At 40.0% G+C, this 25,268-nt stretch overlaps 1 protein-coding gene and 1 long non-coding RNA gene across 2 annotated transcripts in view; both read right to left on the bottom strand.

Annotated features, from left to right (window-relative positions):
• The window catches only part of LOC146492294 (NACHT, LRR and PYD domains-containing protein 3-like), a 227,877-nt gene that overhangs the window by 196,756 nt on the left and 5,853 nt on the right, over positions 1-25,268 (bottom strand). The gene's annotated exons all lie outside the window — the stretch shown is intronic.
• Positions 17,205-25,217, bottom strand: LOC146492295 (uncharacterized). Its single transcript, XR_014872378.1, has 3 exons — positions 20,594-25,217; positions 19,791-19,879; positions 17,205-19,572 (listed from the first exon to the last, which is right to left on the bottom strand). It is a non-coding gene; the product is annotated as an uncharacterized LOC146492295 (long non-coding RNA).

Below are 25,268 nucleotides of genomic sequence, written 5' to 3'. Positions count from 1 at the left end.
TCTCCCAGACCACAGACTCATAATACAAGTCAGAGCTTTATAAAAAAAAAAGAAAAAAGTAAGTTGTGTTTTCGAAATTGGAGTTCAAGTTATTTTTACTTCCAATAGGTGTTAACATACTACACAGGTCAATGACTAGATTTTTTTTTTTATTTCAATGTAAGTGGGCTAAAGCAGTTAATTAAAAGTAGTCTAACATAAATGTAAATGCCGTAATTTGATTATTTTAATAAACCATGTAACTTGACCACAGTGCACACACCTGATGTTGCTCAGAGTGGTCCAAGGGATCGCTCAGGGAGTTTGTGTGTTTGCTCAGACACATGAAAAATTAGAGGGAACATTGGTCATGAGATATTTTAGAACCCCAGAGATAATTGCCAAAATGAAGCCTACAAATCCTGACACCTGCTGGCGAAATTGTGGTACTTATTTAGGAACCCACTCACATATATTCTGGTCATGCCCAAAAATCTGCTCACTTTGGAATGACATATTTAAAGTTCTCAATACAGTTATACAACAACCATTGACAAAAGACCAACAGTTACCATTTTAGGACTCTTACCAAATGGTTTTGCGGGAAACAATAAAAAGTATCTCTTAAGAATCTTGCTTACAGCAGCAATAAAGTGTATCACTATTAAATGGCTGAATCTTGACCCACCTTCATATAATATGTGGATTGATAAAGCAAGAGAAATTTACCAGATGGAGGAAATAACATCTGCTCTGCGGATTCAGAGAGAATTGTTCACTGAGCGTTGGCGACCCATACATGCTTTACTGTTTCAATAATTTAGCATAGGTCTGTTTCGTTTTGTTCATTTATGGCTAAGGTTGTCACATGTTATTTAATATTACATAAAGTTTTTGTTTTCTTTTCATTTTGTTGTTGTCTGTTTGTTTGTTTGCTTGCTTGGGTTTTGTTTTGCTTCCCAGTTTTGTTTTGTGCTTCCTAATTGCAGTTCTTATTTTAATCTACATTTCTGCATTGCCGTTCCTGTAACTGTGCTACTTGTGAACATTGACAAGTACAAGTTGCAATGTTGTAAATTATAATAAAAATTGAGTTAAAAAAAAAAAGAACATTAAAGTCGTACATTTCTCATAAAAACAGGAAAAAGACTTGAAAAAGTCATGTTTTTCCTTCCAGGAACCACATGGCTTCACTTTTTAAGGTGAAGTGTGAAAGAAATGGACATATTTGAAGTCCAACACCTTTTTCCAGTCACATTATTAAAGCAGACAAACTACAAGCTCATTTTCATTCCAACAAGTCATCTTCTGACCTGCACTAACAACACTGGTCTCTATGTGCAGCTGGCTGTGAGACCAGTGCTCAGGGAGCGTCTACAAAGTGCAACACTGAAAGAACATCACACACTCATTTGCTTCCAGCACTTTCACACAAACATCTACTGTCATTATTGTCACCAAACTCTGTGGATCCTTTATTGCAAATTCAAATGGGATCAAATGGTCAGACAAAAGAGGGTTATGAGGAAATATGATGAAATGTTGTGTATTAGCAGCAAGTTATTGAATCATTTTCCTGAGAAACCAAACAAAATGATTGACAAACATGTTTTTACAAACTCAGTGTTGGACTTGGATCAGCAGGATAAGCTGATGTTTAAAGGCATTTGAGTCTCGCTGTATGAGAGTCCAGTTATTACTCAATATTTATGGATGATGTTCTTTCAGTGTTGCACTTTGTAGACGCTCCCTGAGCCTCACAGCCAGCTGCACATGGACCAGCTGACATTACCCAGCATTAGAGGCGGCTGTAAAAAATTAATGTTCCCATTTAAATGGTTTTAATTTGAATAAAACGATGTTGATTCATTCAATCCTGAATCGATGTTTAATATAAATGTATTTTGCCAGAATCTCAGGTTAAAGCTCACAAACTATTTCAACAAGCAGCAAACAGCTAAAACAGTAAATGAGAGCAGCTAAACACACAAAGATGGAAACACAGAGCGTGGATCGTTCACTCGACGGCACGTACATGGACACGCCGTCGGGGCTGAAAGTGGACAGCTCACAGATCCTGAAGCTGCAGGTTTCATCTGTCTCCAACCAAAACTGAGTGAACCAGCAGCAAAAGAAGATCCAAACTCTGCTTCACGTTTGATAAATATGCTCAAGAATTCTCTCTGACTTTGGCTGTTCCTGCCTGCACAGCTCTCTCTCTCTCAGTGTACTCCAAGAACAGCTTCAAACATCTGTTTCTGCATCATTCACTGTTTATTAGCCACCAGTCTGCTGTTGTGTTCAGTGCTGTCGGTCTCTGACAGTAAAGCCTCATTTCTGCTGTTCCATGGAAACTTTTTAAAATGATGACAGATTACAAACTCTCAGCTGTGTCTGTAATCAAACCTCTGTAACTTTGCTTCACTTCAGCAGCATCAGGTCATGTTCACATGTTGATTCATGGTTTGCTTCAGTTTTTGATCGACTGCAGAATATTTTGAAGGTTATCTGCTATAAAAAGCCAGAAGAGGAAAATCTGCTTCATGCGTTTCTGTTTGATCCTCAGTGACTTTGACACAAAGGCCTCTGCTGTGATGATCACTATGGAACGCCAGGACTGCCATAATGAATTAATTAAATACACCATTAAATAATTAATTAAATGTGTCAATAATTAATTAAAATGGGAAATAATTAATTAAATAAATAGTTATGACACATGTAATTAATTAATTATTGACACATTTAATTAATTATTTATGTATTTCACATTTTAATTAATTATTGACACATTTAATTAATTATTGACACATTTAATTAATTATTTATTGACACATTTAATTAATTATTTATGTATTTCACATTTTAATTAATTATTGACACATTTAATTAATTATTTAATGATATATTTATTTATTTCATTTTGGCAGTCCTGGCGCCTGGCTCTCATCATGAAATAATTTTATCTGTCAACCTCACCCATCAAACTCAGGGAGCGGGGTTAACGCTGCCCATGCTGCTTCTCTAACATTTGATTGGTTGCCGTGCAAAGTAAGTCAAAACAGGTCGATCCTAGATAATCGATTGCTTGTGTAGACTTGGGGCAGCCAGGTATCCCAGAATACATTTCAAATCACAGGCAGCAATGTTGGTGGTGTAGTTTTAAAATACCCCGTTTTTCTGTCACCAACTACACTTTTAACAGTGTTTTAGCCGCGAATGTCGCGCTGTAATCTTCACATGTCGGGTCAGGTTGTCAACATAGAACATGTTTGCAAAGGTGCTCAGATGTTTTCAGAGATTTCAGTAGCTCTGCTAACAGTCAGCATGCAGAGTGCACCGAGGGGGTTACGTTAACCGGTTTGTTTACATATTCCACTCTCCGTGTTCCACGTGTTGCATTCGCAAATTCTCATTTTCACCGAACGATCGTCTCTTTCCGCCTGGTCTTGTGTCTCTGTGCTTCTGTAACATAAAGAACGAGCTGACATTTTTCTCACGAAACCAGCGATCAGCTCAACAGGCCCTCAGTTTACCTGCATGCATCCTCCTCCTCACCTGTCAGCTGTTTAACACCTGCTGCTAATTCAAGAAACACGCCCGCGTTACTTGGTGATAGTCACAGTTTAACTGGGCAGCCGGTGCTCGATATTACGCAACGTCAGCACATTTTTCTGCACAAGATAAGTAAATATAGTTTTTCCCGAGCGCAGAGCTGCTGGAGCTTGTTTCCCAACAGAGCGCTTTATAGGCGAACCCGCTTCATCAGCGGCTGATGTCCAATCACCGGCACACAGCTTTGAAACCTCACCTGAGTTTTAGCTCTCAGTGGTTAAACGCTGGACTTAATTCACTCAGGTTTTGTCTGTCGGGTCACGTTTACTTCGCTGTTTTATTTACAACTGAGCAAATCGGTTTGGCTGAGGTTAAAGTTACGTTTCAGAACTGCACAGTTTTACAGACGTTTAATGGTTCACTGGCACATGTGTTGACTAAACCATTCGCTTTTCTTTATCTGGTGTGTTTTGGATTTAACAGTAAATTTTGAGATTAAACTGACTTTTAAAATGTTTTTATACAAAGAGGAAGGAGAAGGCGCATTTCCACCGAGAGGAGCAGAGTTTCCAACTACATGTTCATAATGCAGACTGCAACCTGGACAGAAATATTATATCATCTGTTTTTTAATAGGTTTTCTAAGCACAGGTTCACCTGTTCAACCAATCGCTTTCATTCCGCTTTGACAAACTGACGGTTCATCTCTGTTACAGTGTTGCGTTAGACTGCTATATTTTTGTGTTCTTTATGCTGTAGATTTTCACGTCTCTGGAATAGTTGGCAGTATTAAGGATGCTTTTCTGTAAAATCATATTGATATGACCCGTGAATTATTCGTAGATGACAGATTAGTCAGCTGGGAAACGCTGTGTTACCTCAGAGAGCTGAAGATATCGTGGATATGCTGATCTTGCTCCGTGGTGTACAGGTCCGTTTACCCTCATGATTAATATTCACAATAAAAATATTAGCCGAACATCATGAAGTCTGTATGTGTGTCATAGTTTCGAACAACCTTTGTACAGTTAAAGCCAGCAGTTACTACATGACGGAAACACCAACGTTATCTCTTTTATGCGTTTATACACAGGTCACGCTGATGACTGAACAAAAACCCAAAGATCAGCTGTTAATCAAATTTATTTGCTCTCTCTCCTCCTTAAACATGTTTTTAATGTTAGTTATAATTCAGAATTGGCGACTGAAACACGTAGGACACATAAGAACATCAGGAAATAAAACCCTGATAAATATAACCTCAGTAAAAGAAGTCCGTGTCAGCGGGGATTATTACAGCTGTGTACCGGGGCCTGCGCTTTGTCGGTGGTAATAACAGCTCGATTGCTTGCGAGGCGAGCGGGTCTATCCCCGCTTTGCCGCGAGACTGGGCAGACATCTCCGAAATCATCGAAGCACTTTTGCAAAGAGGCTGTATCTTGAGAAACCGACCAGACACATGAAGATTAAACCACTGCATTCTCGGCTAAAAAAATATTAAAACTGTATTTGGTGACACACACAAACAGGGTTTTTCAAAGTTCAGTTCTGTTAGTTTCCACATGCTGGTTGTTGTGTGTGCTAAAAACAATGGCCACCAGGCCAAAGCAATGGTTTTGAGTCGATCAGCGTTAACCCCGCCCCCTGAGTTTGATGGGTGAGGTTGACAGATAAAATTATTTCATGATGAGAGCCAGGCGCCAGGACTGCCAAAATGAAATAAATAAATATATCATTAAATAATTAATTAAATGTGTCAATAAATAATTAATTAAATGTGTCAATAATTAATTAAATGTGTCAATAATTAATTAAAATGTGAAATACATAAATAATTAATTAAATGTGTCAATAATTAATTAATTACATGTGTCATAACTATTTATTTAATTAATTATTTCCCATTTTAATTAATTATTGCCACATTTAATTAATTATTTAATGGTGTATTTAATTAATTCATTATGGCAGTCCTGGCGTTCCATAGATCACACCTCTGATCAAGTCTCACAGTGTCACAACTGATAAATGATCAGAGTTAGAATATTTCTGACTGTCTGCTGTGTGCCGTGACCTTTGACCTGCTAAAGACAGTCAGCTGTGGATTATTCATCGTTGTGTCTGATACTTAGAACTGTGAGGAAGAAGCTACACAGTTAATCAGGGTACCCTCTCTCTGAATTAGGAAAGGTGGGCAGACCGCGTGTGGGCCGCGGGCTATACGTTGAGTATCACTGTTTGAAATGTGAACATTGTTCTGCTGCAGTCAATGGACTAAACCAGAGAAGAAGAAAACAGACTTTACCATGAAGATCCTCAGTGTGGATCAGTATAATATCAGCCTGATGTCTGCAGTTTAGTGTCAACACAACTTTCACATCATATTCCTATCAGCACAACTAAAACATGCTGACTGACCTCAGAGTTTCAAGTTTACATCCTGGACTCTCCAGGAAACCACACAGATGCTTCACTCCTGAATACTGCAGCTTGTTGTTGAAGCTCAGGTCCAGCTCTCTCAGATGGGAGGGGTTGGACTTCAGTGCTGCTGCCAGATAATCACAGCTGATCTCTGACAAACCACAGTCCTTCAATCTGTATAAAGAATGAAAGATGTAAGTTTATTAGACAAAGTGCTTGAAATCATTCAGTGTTTCATCATCTGTTCAGAGCTGAAGAAGGTTCAGAATGTAGAAGTTTAGAAAATGGAAACTCCAAACAGCTGAAGCCAACAGGAAGCAGCTTCAAACAAACACAACAAGAGAAAAATCTCTGAATGTTTCACATTAAAGTCGTACATTTCTCATAAAAACAGGAAAAAGACTTCAAAAAGTCGTGTTTTTCATTCCAGGAACCACATGGCTTCCCGGGCTCTCTGTCCTGGTAGTTGTGTCCTTGGGCAAGACACTTTACCCTACCGCCTACTGGTGTTGGCCAGAGGGGCCGATGGCGCGATATGGCAGCCTCGCTTCTGTCAGTCTGTCCCAGGGCAGCTGTGGCTACAACTGTAGCTGGCTCCACCTGCTGCCTCCACCAGCTGCCTCCACCAGTGTGTGAATGTGAGAGTGAATGAGTGGCATTGTAAAGCGCTTTGGGTGCCTTGAAAAGCGCTATATAAATCTTTTATATTCTGTGTTGAACAAAGATATTAAACGATATGAACGACGATCTAAATGGTCTTTTTCCTGTTTTACAATTAAACACTTCACTGCTTGATGCATTGTTGGAGGCAACGACTGTGAGAGGATGGATTCTTCAAAAGTGGATTTTAACAGTGGTCAGAAAACTTTATGAAAAAATCAAATGGATACCCGTCGGGGCAGCAGATTTTCCAGACTGCATGCTCCGTACGGCCGTTTCAATTCCAACATTAGAGACAGGTTCCTCCAGACTAGAAATCGCATCTTCTCCCAAGGAGGGAACATCAAAAAACTTATTGAAATCATTGTGGATCTCAAGGATTGTTTGGTTGTCTGAAGACCTTATTCCCTGGTCATTGTAGATCTCAAGGATAGTTGGTTAGCTGTTCTTAGTCGTAGCTGGTGAGCTGATAACTCGCCTGCTTTTTCTCCATGTTCATAAGCGTAGCTTCAACTTTGACTCAGCCTGTTTTGTAGATATGAGATTGTATTCAGTTTGTCATTGTAACCGCTGTGTATATAATACAGGCTCAGGAGAGTGGCTGTACACAGCATGTAGTTTTGTGTCACGGTCGCAGTGGCTGACCGTATGGAGAGTGTGTGGAGGACTCAGGCGCAGACACTGGTGAAGACATGAAACTGAGTTTTGAACGAAAAGCGAGCCTTTATTTCGGCTGAAGACATCAAACAAGGCAGAATCACAGTGAAGACAACTAAACTGGGGAACTAATAATATAATAAATCATGAAGACACGGAAAGCTATGGCTAAGAATACAAAAGACTGGGCATGAAAATATGGAGGGTGGGAACACAGACGACGCGACACAGAGACATGAAACACATGAGGGATGATCAAGTTCCAAACATTAAAACTGTCAAAACTGCAGGGGGGATTGGCTGTTCCAAATCTGAAATATCATTTCTGGGCAGCTCAGATGAGACCCCTGACTGTATGGGTGCAGGATTTGTCTGAAACTCAGTGGCTAAACATTGAGAAGACAATGTGCGAAAGATCATTGGAATCCCTGCTTTTTTCTAACATTTCAATTAAAAATGTGCATATGGGGGAACGGACGAGGGTCACACTAAAGATTTGGTGTAGAATCAAACAATCATTTGGTCTTCCAAAAGAAATTTCAATGTTATCAAGCCTCTCCTCCCTGCAGGGTTTTTCTCCTATTGTGGAAGACTCTGGCTTCAGAGCATGGTCACATAGCGGGCTTCATAAACTTTGTCATGTTGTGAGGAATGGGCACCTGAGCTCATTTGAACAGTTGAGAGTTCAGTTTCAGCTTCCTTCTTCTGACTTTTTTAGATTTCTGCAGCTAAGAAGCTTTTTGACAAAACATAAAGAATGGAGGTAAGTTTTGGAGCCCTTTCCCATTGAGGAAATATTTCTAAAAATATTTCAAAGTAATTCCTCCCCAAAATTAATCAGTAATTTTTATAACGCATTTATGAGTTTCAATACAAATGCAACTTTGGATATTAAGGCAAGGTGGGAAGCTGAGACTGGCACTCAAATCTCAGAGGACACCTGGGAAGAGGTGTTCGGTGAAGCCCATCTGGTGACTAATTCTGGGCTGTGGAGAGAATTTAAATGGAAGGTGGTCATGAGCAATGTTCCCTCTAATCTGCGCACGTGCGCAATTGCGCACTGCTGGCACGGTCTCTGCGCACAGTTAATCTGTGTTGCACACAAAAAAAAAATCTAAATCTAACCTGAATTGAAATTAAAATGAAAACTTGAACAATTCTGTTTTGCAGTGTTAGTCAGTGAGTGACTGGCTGCTCCCGTATGGGATTAGAATGATGCCATCTTATCCCATAGTCCAGCCAATGATGCGATTCACATTCGTATATACGCAGCTAATCAACATCGTTGACAGGCTATGACAGCGTCCTTATGTGCCGACACCGGTGTTTTAGCAAAGCGGCTGATGTGGAGTGAAGCCACGTTAATGACAATGTGTACAACCATTGGAGATGTGAGCAGGACAGACGGAACAACTGACGGGAAAAGTGTGGACTTTATACCAGTTTTTAAATTGTGTTGATCGGCCACGTAAAACCAGAGTTATGATAAAAATATCTGCAATATTTGTTTTTCTTCCTGAATACTGTCGTTGTTTATATTTACTGCAGGAAGAAACGGTAAAAACGGCGTTCTATAAGGAAAAAGGCTCGAAAGCCTGTGAGCAAAAACAAACTCCACCCCCCTCTCCCTTTCCTATTCGTCCAAAAATGTACCATGTGGACCAATCAAAAACTGATATGGCAACATGGCCTTTAGTTGTTTAGGAAGGGGGAAGTTTTAGGAGTGACGGCGGTGCTTTGAGATGTGAGAGATTTGAGATGTTTAGTGCAAATCTTGTGTAGTTAGTGTGTGGTTAGTGTGTAGTGTAGTCAATAGTTTTGTTGTGTGTGTCAGAACAATGAGGCGACTGCTGAATGTTACAGGTGTTACAGCAGTGATACATCTGCTGTTGTCAGGCCTGCAGGTATCAGGCTGTTGTTCTCCTTTATCTCATAGTGGACAGAAATTATTTTTTGGAGCGGCACAAATAATTTGTGTGGCATCAGATTTGATGCAGAACAGCTGATTGTTCTGTAAATAGTTTGAAATGTTTATTTAAAAAACGCCTTGGCTGCATTTAAAAAAAAAATAGCTGCAAAAAACTTTGTTGTTTGCCAAACTGAGTTACTTTTTTGAAGAAGTAACTATATAATTAATTGCCCAGTATTGGTCATTATAAACTATATTTTGCAGACAGGACTCTCTCCCAGACCACAGACTCATAATACAAGTCAGAGCTTTATAAAAAAAAAAGAAAAAAGTAAGTTGTGTTTTCGAAATTGGAGTTCAAGTTATTTTTACTTCCAATAGTGTTAACATACTACACAGGTCAATGACTAGATTTTTTTTTTATTTCATTGTAAGTGGGCTAAAGCAGTTAATTAAAAGTAGTCTAACATACATGTAAATGCTGTAATTTGATTATTTTAATAAACCATGTAACTTGACCACAGTGCACACACCTGATGTTGCTCAGAGTGGTCCAAGGGATCGCTCAGGGAGTTTGTGTGTTTGCTCAGACACATGAAAAATTAGAGGGAACATTGGTCATGAGATATTTTAGAACCCCAGAGATAATTGCCAAAATGAAGCCTACAAATCCTGACACCTGCTGGCGAAATTGTGGTACTTATTTAGGAACCCACTCACATATATTCTGGTCATGCCCAAAAATCTGCTCACTTTGGAATGACATATTTATATATATATAAGTTCTCAATACAGTTTTCCAACAACCATTAACAAAAGACCAACAGTTACCATTTTAGGAGTCTTACCAAATGGTTTTGCGGGAAACAATAAAAAGTATCTCTTAAGAATCTTGCTTACAGCAGCACTAAAGTGTATCACTATTAAATGGCTGAATCTTGACCATAGATGGGCAGTAACGCGTTACTTGTAATCCGATTACTTTTTTTTTTGCAAGAATGTCTCATGACAATGACGTAAATGAGTGCGGCGTCCGTGACAACAGCTGTGTGCAGATCAACAATGGATCATATATCGAGTGCAGAGAGAGTATGAGCGTGCAGCGTTTAAAGCGTGGAAGTACTGACCTTACTTTGAGTTTGATTCCATAAAAAGTGACAAAAACATTAGTGTCCGTTGTGCGTGGGAAGAAAATTTCTTTTTACAGCGAATAAAAACCCCTAAACTTCCAAGCAAGCACCGAGTAGCTACGACGTAATGGGAAATTCACAGAGAAACTCGCGGATTCTTCCACTGACCGCTGCACACCTGCACCAGGGTAAACCTCCGCCTGCCCCACTCCTGCTTTACAGGTGAAAATAGAGCAACAGGACTGCTGAGTCTTTGATGTTATTTATTTTCTGCTGTGTTTTACTTGCATCTATTTGAAGGAGTGAGTGTAAACACAAAAAATATTTTATGTGCTGGAATGTGCAGAAAATAGGTTTAAATGTTAAACTAATTTCTTCCAGTCAGAGAATGTTGCATATAATTACATTTTTGCTTGAAGTTAAAAGATTAAAACGAATAAAACAAGTTTAAAAAAGGGACTTTTCCATTTGATTACATTTTGTATGATGGATTATGCAGAAAAAGTAGAATTGGGCTGAAAGATCTATCGCTTTATCACCTATTCAGGTTGTAAATCGTGTTTTTAAAAAGTAATTAAGTAACTAAGTAACTAAGTAATTAATTACTTTTGAAAATAAGTAATCAGTAAAGTAACGGGATTACTTTTTTGGGGATGTAATCAGTAATTAGTTACTGATTACTTTTTTCAAGTAACTTGACCAACACTGATCTTGACCCACCTCCATATAATATGTGGATTGATAAAGCAAGAGAAATTTACCAGATGGAGGAAATAACATCTGCTGTGCGGATTCAGAGAGAATTGTTTACTGAGCGTTGGCGACCCATACATGCTTTACTGTTTCAATAATTTAGCATAGGTCTGTTTCGTTTTGTTCAATTATGGCTAAGGTTGTCACATGTTATTTAACATTACATAAAGTTTTTGTTTTCTTTTCATTTTGTTGTTGTCTGTTTGTTTGTTTGCTTGCTTGGGTTTTGTTTTGCTTCCCAGTTTTGTTTTGTGCTTCCTAATTGCAGTTCTTATTTGAATCTACATTTCTGCATTGCGGTTCCTGTAACTGTCCTACTTGTGAAGCTGATGTTTAAAGGCATTTGAGTCTCGCTGTATGAGAGTCCAGTTATTGCTCAATATTTATGGATGATGTTCTTTCAATCTAATTCAATTTTATTTATATAGTGCCAAATCACAACTGAAGTCGCCTCAAGGCGCTTCATAGATACAGAGAAAAACCCAACAATCATATGATCCCCTATGAGCAAGCACTTTGGCGACAGTGGGAAGGAAAAACTCCCTTTTAACAGGAAGAATCCTCCGGCAGAACCAGGCTCAGGGAGGGGCAGCCATCTGCTGCGATTGGTTGGGGTGAGAGAAGGAAGACAGGATAAAAGACATGCTGTGGAAGAGAGACAGAGGTTAATAACAGATATGATTCAATGCAGAGAGGTCTATTAATACATAGTGAGTGAGAAAGGTTACTGGAAAGGAAAAACTCAATGCATCATGGGAATCCCCCGGCAGCCTACGTCTATTGCAGCATAACTAAGTGAGGATTCAGGGTCACCTGGTCCAGCCTAACTATATGCTTTAGCAAAAAGGAAAGTTTTAAGCCTAATCTAGAGATAGTGTCTGTCTCCCGAATCCAAACTGGAAGCTGGTTCCACAGAAGAGGGGCCTGAAAACTGAAGGCTCTCCCTCCCATTCTACTTTTAAATACTCTAGGAACAACAAGTAGGCCTGCAGAGCGGGAGCGAAGTGCTCTAATAGGGTGATATGGTACTACAAGGTCATTAAGATAAGATGGGGCCTGATTATTTAAGACCTTGTATGTGAGGAGCAGGATTTTGAATTCAATTCTGGATTTAACAGGAAGCCAATGAAGGGAAGCCAGTGTAGGAGAAATCTGCTGTTTCTAGTCCCTGTCAGGACTCTTGCTGCAGCATTTTGGATTAGCTGAAGGCTTTTCAGTGAGTTTTTTGGACATCCTGATAATAATGAATCACAGTCGTCCAGCCTGGAAGTAATAAATGCAGGAACTAGTTTTTCAGCATCACTCTGAGACTGGATATTTCTGATTTTAGAGATGTTGCGCAAATGGAAGAACGCAGTCTTACATATTTGTTTAATATGTGCGTTGAAGGACATATCCTGGTCAAAAATGACTCCAAGGTTCCTCACAGTGTTACTGGAGGCCAAGGTAATGCCATCCAGAGTAAGAATCTGGTTAGATACCATATTTCTAACATTTTCAGCGCCGAGTACAATAACCTCAGTTTTATCTGAATTAAGAAGCAGAAAGTTAGCGGCCATCCAGGTCTTCATGTCTTTAAGACAGTCCTGCAGTTTAACTAATTGGTGTGTGTTATCTGGCTTCATGGATAGATAGAGCTGGGTGTCATCTGCATAGCAGTGAAAATGTATGCTATGTCTTCTAATGATGCTGCCTAAGGGAAGCATGTATAATGTAAACAGAATTGGTCCTAGCACTGAACCCTGTGGAACTCCATAATTAACCTCATTGTGTGAAGAGGACTCTCTATTTACATGCACAAATTTGAGTCTATTAGATAGATATGATACAAACCACTGCAGTGCAGTACCTGTAATACCTACAGCATGTTCTAATCGCTCTAATAGGATATTATGGTCAACAGTATCGAATGCTGCACTAAGGTCTAGCAGGACAAGCACAGAGATGAGTCCACTGTCAGAGGCCATAAGAAGATCATTTGTAACCTTCACTAAAGCTGTTTCTGTGCTGTGATGAACTCTGAAACCTGAATGAAACTCTTCAAATAAACCATTCCTCTGCAGATGATCTGTTAGCTGTTTGACAACTACTCTTTCAAGGATTTTTGATATGAAAGGAAGGTTGGAGATTGGCCTATAATTAGCTAAGACTGCTGGGTCTAGAGATGGCTTTTTGAGTAAAGGTTTAACTACAGCCAGCTTGAAGGCCTGTGGTACATAGCCGATTATTAGAGATAGGTTGATCATATTTAAGATCGAAGAATTAATTAATGGCAGGACTTCTTTGAGCAGTTTTGTAGGAATGGGGTCTAAAAGACACGTTGATGGTTTGGAGGAAGTAATTATTGAAGTTAACTCAAAAAGATCAATTGGAGAAAAAGAGTCTAACTTAACATCAATGATACTAAGAGTAGCTGTAGATAATATTACATCTGTGGGATGATTATTGGTAATTTTTTCTCTAATGATAAAAATTTTATTTGTGAAGAAGTTCATGAAGTCATTACTAGTTAACGTTAAAGGGATGGTTGGCTCAAAAGAGCTCTGACTTTTTGTCAGCCTGGCTACAGTGCTGAAGAGAAACCTGGAGTTGTTCTTATTTTCTTCAATCAGTGATGAATAGTAAGATGTCCTGGCTTTGCGGAGGGCTTTCTTATAAAGCAACAAACTATTTCTCCAGGCTAAATGATGATCATCTAAATTTGTGACACACCATTTCCTCTCCAGATTACGAGTCATCTGCTTTAGGGTACGTGTTTGAGAATTATACCACGGAGTCAGGTACTTCTGATTAGAGACCTGAGTTTTCACTGGAGCTACAGTATCCAGAGTCGTACGTAGTGAGGAGGTGAAATTATTAACAAGATAATCGACCTCTGTTGGGGTAGCGTTCAGATAGCTGCTCTGCCCTGTGTTGGTACAGGGCATTGACGATGATAACAGTGGCTGGATTATATTCTTAAACTTAGTTACAGCGCTTTCAGAAAGACATCTACTGTGATAAAGTCTACTCTCCACTGCTGCGTAATCAATTATTGTAAATGTAAATGTTATCAGGAAATGATCAGACAGGAGAGGGTTTTCAGGAAACACTGTTAAATGTTCAGTTTCTATGCCATATGTTAAAACAAGATCTAGAGTGTGATTAAAGTGGTGAGTGGGTTCTTTTACATTTTGAGAGACACCAATTGAGTCTAATAACAGATTAAATGCCATGTTGAGGCTGTCATTTTTAACATCTACATGGATGTTAAAATCACCCACAATAATTATTTTTATCTGAGCTCAGAACTAAATTAGATATAAAGTCTGAGAAATCAGACAGAAACTCTGTGTAAGGCCCAGATGGACGATAGATGATAACAAGTAAGACTGGTTTCTGAGTTTCACAGCTGGGGTGAACAATGTTAAGCATCAGGCTTTCAAATGAATTAAAAGTCTGTCTTGGTCTTTCATTAATTAATAGACTGGTGTGCAAAATTGCTGCCACACCGCCCCCTCGGCCTGTGCTTCGAGATTTCTGGTAGTTAGAATGACTCGGGGGTGTTGATTCATTTAAACTAACATAATCATCCTGCTGCAACCAGGTTTCTGTAAGGCAGAGTAAATCAATTTGTTGATCAATTATTAAGTCATGTACTAACAGAGACTTGGAGGAGAGAGACCTAATATTTAATAATCCACATTTCAATGTTTTACTCTTTGCTTCAGATGTGGATACTGTATTGTTCTTTCTTTGTGATTGTTTATGTTTCAGTTGTTTGTTGCTGGTTTTTAGTTTGTTTTTTGTCTTTTTGGAAGCTGACACAGTCTCTATGGAGATGGGTTTTTTGAGGAGAGAAGCTGCAGAGAGGCTGCAACTCTGCTTCCTGGTCCCAACTCTGGATAGTCATATTTTGGGGGGTTTAATAAATTTGTCCATATTTCTAGAAATGAGAGCTGCTCCATCCAAAGTGGGATGGATGCCGTCTCTCCTAACAAGACCAGGTTTCCTCCAGAAGGTTTGCCAATTATCTATGAAGCCCACATCGTTTCTGGGACACCACTCAGACAGCCAGCAATTTAAGGAGAACATGCGGCTAAACATGTCACTCCTGGTCTGATTGGGGAGGGGATCAGAGAAAACTACAGAGTCCGACATTGTTTTGGCAAAGTTGCACACCGATTCAATATTGATTTTAGTGACCTCCGATTGGCGTAACCGGGTGTCATTACTGCCGACGTGAATTATGATTTTACTTAATTTACGTTTACCCTTAGCCAGCAGTTTTAAATTTCCTTCAATGTCGCCTGCTCTGGCCCCTGGAAGACAATTGACTATGGTTGCCGGTGTCTCTAGCTTCACATGTCTGAGAACAGAATCAGCAATTACCAGAGTTTGACCCCCGGCGGGTGTGTCACCGAGTGGGGAAAAACGGTTAGACACATGAACGGGTTGGTGGTGTACCGGGGGCTTCTGTTTAGGACTATGCTTTCTCCTCACCGTCACCCAGCCGCCCTCTTTTCCCAGCTGCTTGGGGTCTACCGGGGAACAGCTAGCGGGGCCTACGCTATCTTCGGCTGCACCAGCTACAGGGGCCTGGCTAGCTACGGGTGAATGAAGGGTGCGAAGCCGAGTCTCCAGTTCAGTAATCCTGGCCTCCAGAGCTGAAAATATGCTACATTTGTTACAGATATCATTACTGCTAAAGGAGGCCGAGGAGTAACTAAACATCTGACACAATGAGCAAGAAAGTGCAGGAGGGACAGGTGAAGTAGCCATGGTGCTAACGAGTCGGCTACGAGCTAAGATAAGCTAGCGAAACAGTACAGAGACAGTGAGTGAATACTTTGGCTATAAATTAGGTAGTGAGTACACAGAAAGTGTGCTTCGGATGAAGCACATGAAGATTATACTATGAAAAAAGAATGTATTTAAAAGTTGTTAATTAAATTGCTAAGAAAATAAGCTACTCAGAAACACCACTGTGTTTGAGAAGGAACAAGAAGTGATACTCTACCGCAGAGCGAGCGAACACCAAGTGACAGCGCTACCAGAAACCACCACAAATCTTTCAGTGTTGCACTTTGTAGACGCTCCCTGAGCCTCACAGCCAGCTGCACATGGACCAGGTGACATTACGCAGCATTAGAGGCGGCTGTAAAAAATTAATGTTCCCATTTAAATGGTTTTAATTTGAATAAAACGATGTTGATTCATTCAATCCTGAATCGATGTTTAATATAAATGTATTTTGCCAGAATCTCAGGTTAAAGCTCACAAACTATTTCAATACAAGTCAGAGCTTTATAAAAAAAAAGAAAAAAGTAAGTTGTGTTTTCAAAATTGGAGTTCAAGTTATTTTTACTTCCAATAGTGTTAACGTACTACACAGGTCAATGACTAGATTTTTTTTTTATTTCACTGTAAGTGGGCTAAAGCAGTTAATTAAAAGTAGTGTAACATACATGTAAATGCTGTAATTTGGTTATTTTAATAAACCATGTAACTTGACCACAGTGCACACACCTAATGTCGCTCACAGTGGTCCAAGGGTTCGCTCAGGGAGTTTGTGTGTTCGTTCAGAAAAATTAAAGGGAACATTGGTCATGAGATATTTTAGAACCCCAGAGATAATTGCCAAAATGAAGCCTACAAATCCTGACACCTGCTGGCGAAATTGTGGTACTTATTTAGGAACCCACTCACATATATTCTGGTCATGCCCAAAAATCTGCTCACTTTGGAATGACATATTTAAAGTTCTCAATACAGTTTTCCAACAACCATTAACAAAAGACCAACAGTTAGCCATTTTAGGAGTATTACCAAATGGTTTTGTGGGAAACAATAAAAAGTATCTTTTAAGAATCTTGCTTACAGCAGCACTAAAGTGTATCACTATTAAATGGCTGAATCTTGACCCACCTTCATATAATATGTGGATTGATAAAGCAAGAGAAATTTACCAGATGGAGGAAATAACATCTGCTCTGCGGATTCAGAGAGAATTGTTTACTGAGCGTTGGCGACCCATACATGCTTTACTGTTTCAATAATTTAGCATAGGTCTGTTTCGTTTTGTTAATTTATGGCTAAGTTTGTAAAATGTTATTTAATATTAAATAATTTTTTTGTTTTCTTTTCATTTTGTTGTTGTCTGTTTGTTTGTTTGCTTGCTTGGGTTTTGTTTTGCTTCCCAGTTTTGTTTTGTGCTTCCTAATTGCAGTTCTTATTTTAATCTACATTTCTGCATTTCAGTTCCTGTAACTGTCATACTGAACATTGACAAGTACAGGTTGCAATGTTGTAAATTATAATAAAAATTGAGTTAAAAAAAAATAAGAACATTAAAATCGTACATTTCTCATAAAAACAGGAAAAAGATTTGAAAAAGTCGTGTTTTTCCTTCCAGGAACCACATGGCTTCACTTTTAAAGGTGAAGTGTGAAAGAAATGGACATATTTGAAGTCCAACACCTTTTTCCAGTCACATTATTAAAGCAGACAAACTACAAGCTCATTTTCATTCCAACAAGTCATCTTCTGACCTGCACTAACAACACTGGTCTCTATGTGCAGCTGGCTGTGAGACCAGTGCTCAGGGAGCATCTACAAAGTGCAACACTGAAAGAACATCACACACTCATTTGCTTCCAGCACTTTCACACAAACATCTACTGTCATTATTGTCACCAAACTCTGTGGATCCTTTATTGCAAATTCAAATGGGATCAAATGGTCAGACAAAAGAGGGTTATGAGGAAATATGATGAAATGTTGTGTATTAGCAGCAAGTTATTGAATCATTTTCCTGAGAAACCAAACAAAATGATTGACAAACATGTTTTTACAAACTCAGTGTTGGACTTGGATCAGCAGGATAAGCTGATGTTTAAAGGCATTTGAGTCTCGCTGTATGAGAGTCCAGTTATTACTCAATATTTATGGATGATGTTCTTTCAGTGTTGCACTTTGTAGACGCTCCCTGAGCCTCACAGCCAGCTGCACATGGACCAGCTGACATTACCCAGCATTAGAGGCGGCTGTAAAAAATTAATGTTCCCATTTAAATGGTTTTCATTTGAATAAAACGATGTTGATTCATTCAATCCTGAATCGATGTTTAATATAAATGTATTTTGCCAGAATCTCAGGTTAAAGCTCACAAACTATTTCAACAAGCAGCAAACAGCTAAAACAGTAAATGAGAGCAGCTAAACACACAAAGATGGAAACACAGAGCGTGGATCGTTCACTCGACGGCACGTACACGGACACGCCGTCGGGGCTGAAAGTGGACAGCTCACAGATCCTGAAGCTGCAGGTTTCATGTCTAGAACCAGAACTGAGTGAACCAGCAGCAAAAGAAGATCCAAACTCTGCTTCACGTTTGATAAATATGCTCATGAATTCTCTCTGACTTTGGCTGTTCCTGCCTGCACAGCTCTCTCTCTCTCAGTGTACTCCAAGAACAGCTTCAAACATCTGTTTCTGCATCATTCACTGTTTATTAGCCACCAGTCTGCTGTTGTGTTCAGTGCTGTCGGCCTCTGACAGTAAAGCCTCATTTCTGCTGTTCCATGGAAACCTTTTAAAATGATGACAGATTACAAACTCTTAGCTGTGTCTGTAATCAAACCTCTGTAACTTTGCTTCACTTCAGCAGCATCAGGTCATGTTCACATGTTGATTAATGGTTTTCATGGTTGATTCACCTCATATTTTAAAAAATGACCTCTGACAGGAAAGTCTGTACACACTGCAGCCAAAACATTAGACAATACTGATCTTTGTATTTAAACTTTTATCAGAACTTTAAATGTAAGTATTTAAAGTAATATTCAAAAGTCATTTAAATCAGTTTGATGCAGACTTCAGAAACTCTTTGGTTGTGAATAAAAGAAGTGCAACATCAGCACAAAATAATGTTTCTATTGAACAACTAACACAAACAGGTTGTAGAATGGAGCCTTTTATACTTACAGCTGAACAAAAACAACATCCAGAGCGGAAAACAGTGCAAATAACTGCAAACAGGCTTCATGACACTCATGTTTGATCAGGATGGATGTCAGTGTGAGCTGTTTCTATCACATTTAACCTCACAGTCAATTTTGTCTCATTTCTATACAAAACTTAACACAAGTATGAAAAAGTGTTTTTGATTGTTTTGTTTTTTGAACCATGAAACTGTTTAACAACACAGTTTGTTTCAAAGTCAAACTTGAGTCTGTCCATCGTTCGGTCAGACTGAGCAATGACAGCACACAGACGTAGACAACAGCTCTCTGAAACACCAAACTCAGGTCCTGTTGATGCTGATATACAGTGACACAGTTACATGGGTGATTCATCCTTTTAACTTTATCTTTAAACAGCTGCAGCTTTCACTGACAGCACATGTGGTACTTTAACCTTTGGACTGTTTTCATCAGTTAATTATGGAGTTACTACAAAGACTGAAGCTATAGGATGATCTGTCTGCTGTCACTGGGTGGTGCTGAGGTCTGAATCTGAGGACGGCTCCTGTAATCACAACGAGAACACAATCATCACAAACTGAAATATAAAGCTTATCTCTCAAATCTGAAATAAAGCTGATCCTTCTGTCCTCACACACTCGGGAGTGTTCTTCTCTTCTCTTACATTTTTTCAGTCCTACAGTTCTGCTGACAGCTGACATATGAGCTGTTTATTTAAAAAAAAGCCTTATATACTAACAGATGTTCCTATATCATGTTCACCTTTGAGTTGTTGGAGCTTTGTAAATGGACATCTGCAAAGATGAGATGATGGAGCAGGTTTCAGTCCTGGTTCAGTCTGCTGCTGCATCCTGGTCACAACATATGGAGGTGTTATCAGCACTGGTATCAGCACTGGTATCAGCACTGGTATCAGCACTGGTATTGAACAAGAAATATTAATGCTTCAAACTATTTGTCTTAAAGGATGGAAGCTGTACAGACTTCTGCACATGTGTCTTTGTGAACATACCTCATTAACAATATTTCAGACAGTTTTTTAACCTGAATATTTGCAACAAACTCAGTATAAAAAATACAGTAGTGCTAAAAAATTAATCAGTGGAAAAATTAAACAAACATTTTAACTTAAGCTGCCAAGAGGAAGTCGTTGGTTTCAGTAAATATCGGGCTTTGCTATTTTATCGGTTTTTACAGATTAATGAGGAGTTACTGAAGTGCCAGGTTTTTAAAGTTGGTGTTACTGTCTTTACACATGTGGAGACTGAAAACATGGTGCTGTTTAATAAGATATTTAATATTCAGCTCTGCACAGGAGCTGCAGCAGGGTGCAGCCTGTTGCCTTTACAGTATAATACTTGTAATAAAAGTACAGTAACGGTAATTAGTGACTGAGTAGCCCGGGGCATTTCTCTTGATTTCTTTAGTCAGGGTAAATTCATTCACCTGCATGGGTTAGCTAAACAAACCCTGACAGCCGAGTGCTCATCTTAGCTAGCTAGGTCTCAGGACCGAGCTAAGGACGGTAGTTACGGAGTAGCTTAAAAAAAAAACGTTTAACTTACCGAAAAAGTGCAGCGGGGCCTCGGGTCCTTCTGTCGGGTAGTCCAGTTTACTGAAGAACACCTCAGGCTGTCAGTTTAAAACAGTCGGTCGTGTCTTCGTAGCGTAAACACTGGGCGTCCTCTCAGAGCCTACGCTCTATCTGCTATTCCCGAACAGAGATACGCAAGTTTTTCCGTGACTGCAGCTGCCACTCAAAGCTGCTATGATGACGTTACACCCCCTTTTAACATCACCGCTGTCGGAATTAGAATCAAACTTGGACATAAATCAGCGTGATGAGAACTATTGATAAGAAAAGAAAGAATCTTTGGAAAAATATCTGAGGAGAATAAATTTATTTTAGTCTGACCCCAGTCCCATCCGCTAACATGGAGGAGGCGGTGTTTATGACCTATACTGCAGCCAGACACCAGGGGGCGATAGAGACGTTTTGGCTTCATTTTTGGGGAGCTGTCACGCCGTTCATGTTTTCTACAGTCATTGGTCAGACTCCATTAACTTTTACTATGGTCATGTCCAAACTCATAGGCTGCATCCTCCTGAGGACCCGGCCTTCGTGGTCTATGTAGGCCGGGTCGTCAGAAGGTCGGGTAGGCCAGAAGTAAACGGCTATGAAATGGGACGCTCTAGCCTTCAGATTAGCATCACCGCTGTCTCGGTGGAGTTTAATAAACTCAGCTGTCTGCTCCTTGCTATCTAAAATATAACAGGACACTGGAGTAAACTCTCGACCATCTCACACTTCTGCTTAATCAGTTTTGTTTGACATTTATTCAGCTGTGTGAAAACCACCCGGGGGATTAATACAGTGGCTTGCAAAAGTATTCGGCCCCCTTGAACTTTACCACATTTTGTCACATTACAGCCACAAACATGAATCAATTTTATTGGAATTCCACGTGAAAGACCAACACAAAGTGGAGAACACGTGAGAAGTGGAACGAACAACAAACATTTTTTACAATTAAATAACTGCAAAGTGGGGTGTGCGTAATTATTCAGCTCCCTGAGTCAATACTTTGTAGAACCACCTTTTGCTGCAGTTCCAGCTGCCAGTCTTTTAGGGTCTGTCTCTACCAGCTTTGCACATCTACAGACTGAAATTCTTGCCCATTCTTCTTTGCAAAACAGCTCCAGCTCAGTCAGATTAGATGGACAGCGTTTGTGAACAGCAGTTTTCAGATCTTTCCACAGATTCTCGATTGGATTTAGATCTGGACTTTGACTGGGCCGTTCTAACACATGAATTTGTTTTGTTTTAAACCATCCCATTGTTGCCCTGGCTTTATGTTTAGGGTCGTTGTCCTGCTGGAAGGTGAACCTCCGTCCCAGTCTCAAGTCTTTTGCAGACTCCAAGAGGTTTTCTTCCAAGATTGCTCTGTATTTGGCTCCATCCATCTTCCCATCAACTCTGACCAGCTTCCCTGTCTCTGCTGAAGAGAAGCACCCCAGAGCATAATGCTGCCACCACCATATTTGACAGTGGGGATGGTGTGTTCAGAGTGATGTGCAGTGTTAGTTTTCCGCCACACATAGCGTTTTGCATTTTGGCCAAAAAGTTCCATGTTGGTCTCATCTGACCAGAGCACCTTCTTCCACATGTTTGCTGTGTCCCCCACATGGCTTGTGGCAAACTGCAAACGGGACTTCTTATGGTTTTCTGTTAACAATGGCTTTCTTCTTGCCACTCTTCCATAAAGGCCAACTTTGTGCAGTGCACGACTAATAGTTGTCCTATGGACAGATTCCCCCACCTGAGCTGTAGATCTCTGCAGCTTGTCCAGAGTCACCATGGGCCTCTTGGCTGCATTTCTGATCAGTGCTCTCCTTGTTCAGCCTATGAATTTAGGTGGACGGCCTTGTCTTGGTAGGTTTACAGTTGTGCCATACTCCTTCCATTTCTGAATGATCGCTTGAACAGTGCTCCGTGGGATGTTCAAGGCTTGTGAAATCTTTTTGTAGCCTAAGCCTGCTTTAAATTTCTCAATAACTTTATCCCTGACCTGTCTGGTGTGTTCTTTGGACTTCATTGTGTTGTTGCTCCCAATATTCTCTTAGACAACCTCTGAGGCTGTCACAGAGCAGCTGTATTTGTACTGACATTAGATCACACACAGGTGCACTCTATTTAGTCATTAGCACTCATCAGGCAACGTCTATGGGCAACTGACTGCACTCAGACCAAAGGGGCTGAATAATTACACACACCCCACTTTTCAGTTATTTATTTGTAAAAAATGTTTGGAATCATGTATGATTTTCGTTCCACTTCTCACGTGTTCACCACTTTGTGTTGGTCTTTCACGTGGAATTCCAATAAAATTGATTCATGTTTGTGGCTGTAATATGACAAAATGTGGGAAAGTTCAAGGGGACCGAATACTTTTGCAAGCCACTGTAAAGGTTTATTTTGTCTAATCTAATCTAATAACTTTAATCTGAGCCAAACTGATTTACTCAGGAACAAATAAAACACTGAAAAAAGTCAAACAATAACATTTTTAGGTTGTCTAAGTCATTTATATATTACGTTTAACCTGAGTAGCTAAGACCGCGGTGATCTGAACATGATGTGCCGGGAGTTTGCTGTTCTCGGCGGCTCTAGTGACCCTCAACCTCCCAGCTAGCTATCGAGCTGGTGGGTAACAGACGTCTCAGAAACGTCGGAGCACTTTTGCAAATATGCGATATCTTGATAAACTGAGCAGATATTTAAAGTTTACAGAGCTAAATTCTCGCCTGAAAATATGTTAAAAGTTTATTTTGTGACCCAGAAAGAGTAATAAGAGTAATATTAAAAACTTAGTAGCGACCGCCATTACCGGAAACTGGAATTGGCTGGGCCACGCTATGAATTCTGGGATATGGTGGGCCATGAAGGACACACCCGACCCATCCTGGACAGCCTTCATCGTGTCGCTGTGGCGTAATTGGTCTACAAATGGATCCTCAGGGGGATGCAGCCCATGAATTTGGACACCCCCTATGCTTACTACTGCATAGACACATTGAATTTCCAACACAAGGAAACGACATTTTGGACAATGTTTTCACCACCAAGAGAGGAGATTACAAAGCCCCCCACCCACCCACTTTGGTGCCTCTGATCACATCACTGTTATGCTGATGCAAGCATACAGGCCCCTGGTCAAAGTCACTAAACCAGTTCATAAGCAGGTACGTGTGTGGCCAGAAGGACCTGCAATACTGCTTTTCCACCACAGACTGGGAGATCCTTAAACAGGCCGCCACACATGACAACACCACAGACCTGCAGGAATATACAGAAACTGTCATTGGCTACATCTCAAAAGGCATCGATGAGGTCATAGAGACCACTGTCCGGGCCATTCAGAAACCATGGCTCACAGGTGAGGTCTACAGGCTCCTGAGGGTGAGAAATGCAGCCTTGAAAGCTGGGCATGAGGTGAGCCTAACAACAGCAAGGGCAAACCTGTCACGTGCATCAGAGAGGTGGAAATGCAGTGCTCCAGGAGGATTTTGCAAAGCTTCAGTGACAGCAGAGACACTCAGAGGCTGTGGCAAGGGATACAGACCATCACAGACTACAAGCCCACTCCTCAGACTAGTGATGGTAAATTTGATTCTTTTTACTGAATCGAGTTTTAATGAGTCACTCACCAAAGTGAATCGGGTTTTTTGAGACATTTGATTCACTGAGTCAGTTGACCAGAGAGTGCAAAAAATTTACATTTTCACTCAAACTTAATTTGTTTCTCTTTTCATGTAAATCCCACTGCTAAGATGAATGATTCTAAAAAAAAAACAACTATTTTATAGAGCAAAAAAGAGCAAAAACATTTCTAAAATTAAGCAATTTCCTATCAAAATTGCTTAATAAACATTTATTTTGTTTATTTGTATTTTATTAATATTTTCCTTAAATGTGTCAAATATATATTTTCTCATCTAAATTTCCACTGAGCTGTGAGCCAGGGGGCGGTAATGCGCCTTAACATTGGTTGCCAACCAAGAAGAAGAAGAAAGCTGTGAGCCAGGAGGGAGGGGGTGTGTCGTGTCGCTACCCGATCCGTACCGGAAACCCGATCGGTACCCCGCATGCGCAAATCTTACGTCACTTTCTCTCTTTGCCAACATTGCGACATTCAAGCACCGTAAAATAAGAAGACTGGTGCCTACTGACAGAGTTAATAATACAGACTTTGTAATGTGTCACGTGAAGATTCAGCAGCCAGATGAAGTGTTTACTGGCAACTGACAGTGATAGCGGACATCATCATCATTATTCCAACAATCCTCTCCACACAGACAAGCATAAACACACTCGACTATCACTAAATCAAATTTAACACACGTTTGTAATGACGCTAATTCAGTTTCAGTCAGCAGGTGGTGGTATCCTCGCACACTGGGGAGTAAACTGCCATTAAATGAACAGAAGAAGAAGAAAACTCCTGCACATCCGCGGTACGGATCGGGTAGACCCGATTTGTACGGTCCGACTTTGCACATGCGCAGTAAGGATCGGGAGTCCAGATCTGTCACTATCTTTTTATTTTTTTGTTTTTGTCTACATTATATTAAATGTTTCATTATCGGAAACATTTTAAGAGATACTTGTTATTCTTAACATCTTAACAGATACTCATACACAGACCTGTAACTATTGTAAAATGCTTCGACCGGAAGTAA

The sequence above is a fragment of the Neolamprologus multifasciatus genome, chromosome 23 (assembly GCF_963576455.1).
Source record: "Neolamprologus multifasciatus chromosome 23, fNeoMul1.2, whole genome shotgun sequence".
Classification (NCBI taxonomy): domain Eukaryota; kingdom Metazoa; phylum Chordata; class Actinopteri; order Cichliformes; family Cichlidae; genus Neolamprologus; species Neolamprologus multifasciatus.
The sequence above is the reverse complement of the archived record's forward strand: the minus strand, read 5'-3'. Positions and strand labels throughout refer to the sequence as shown.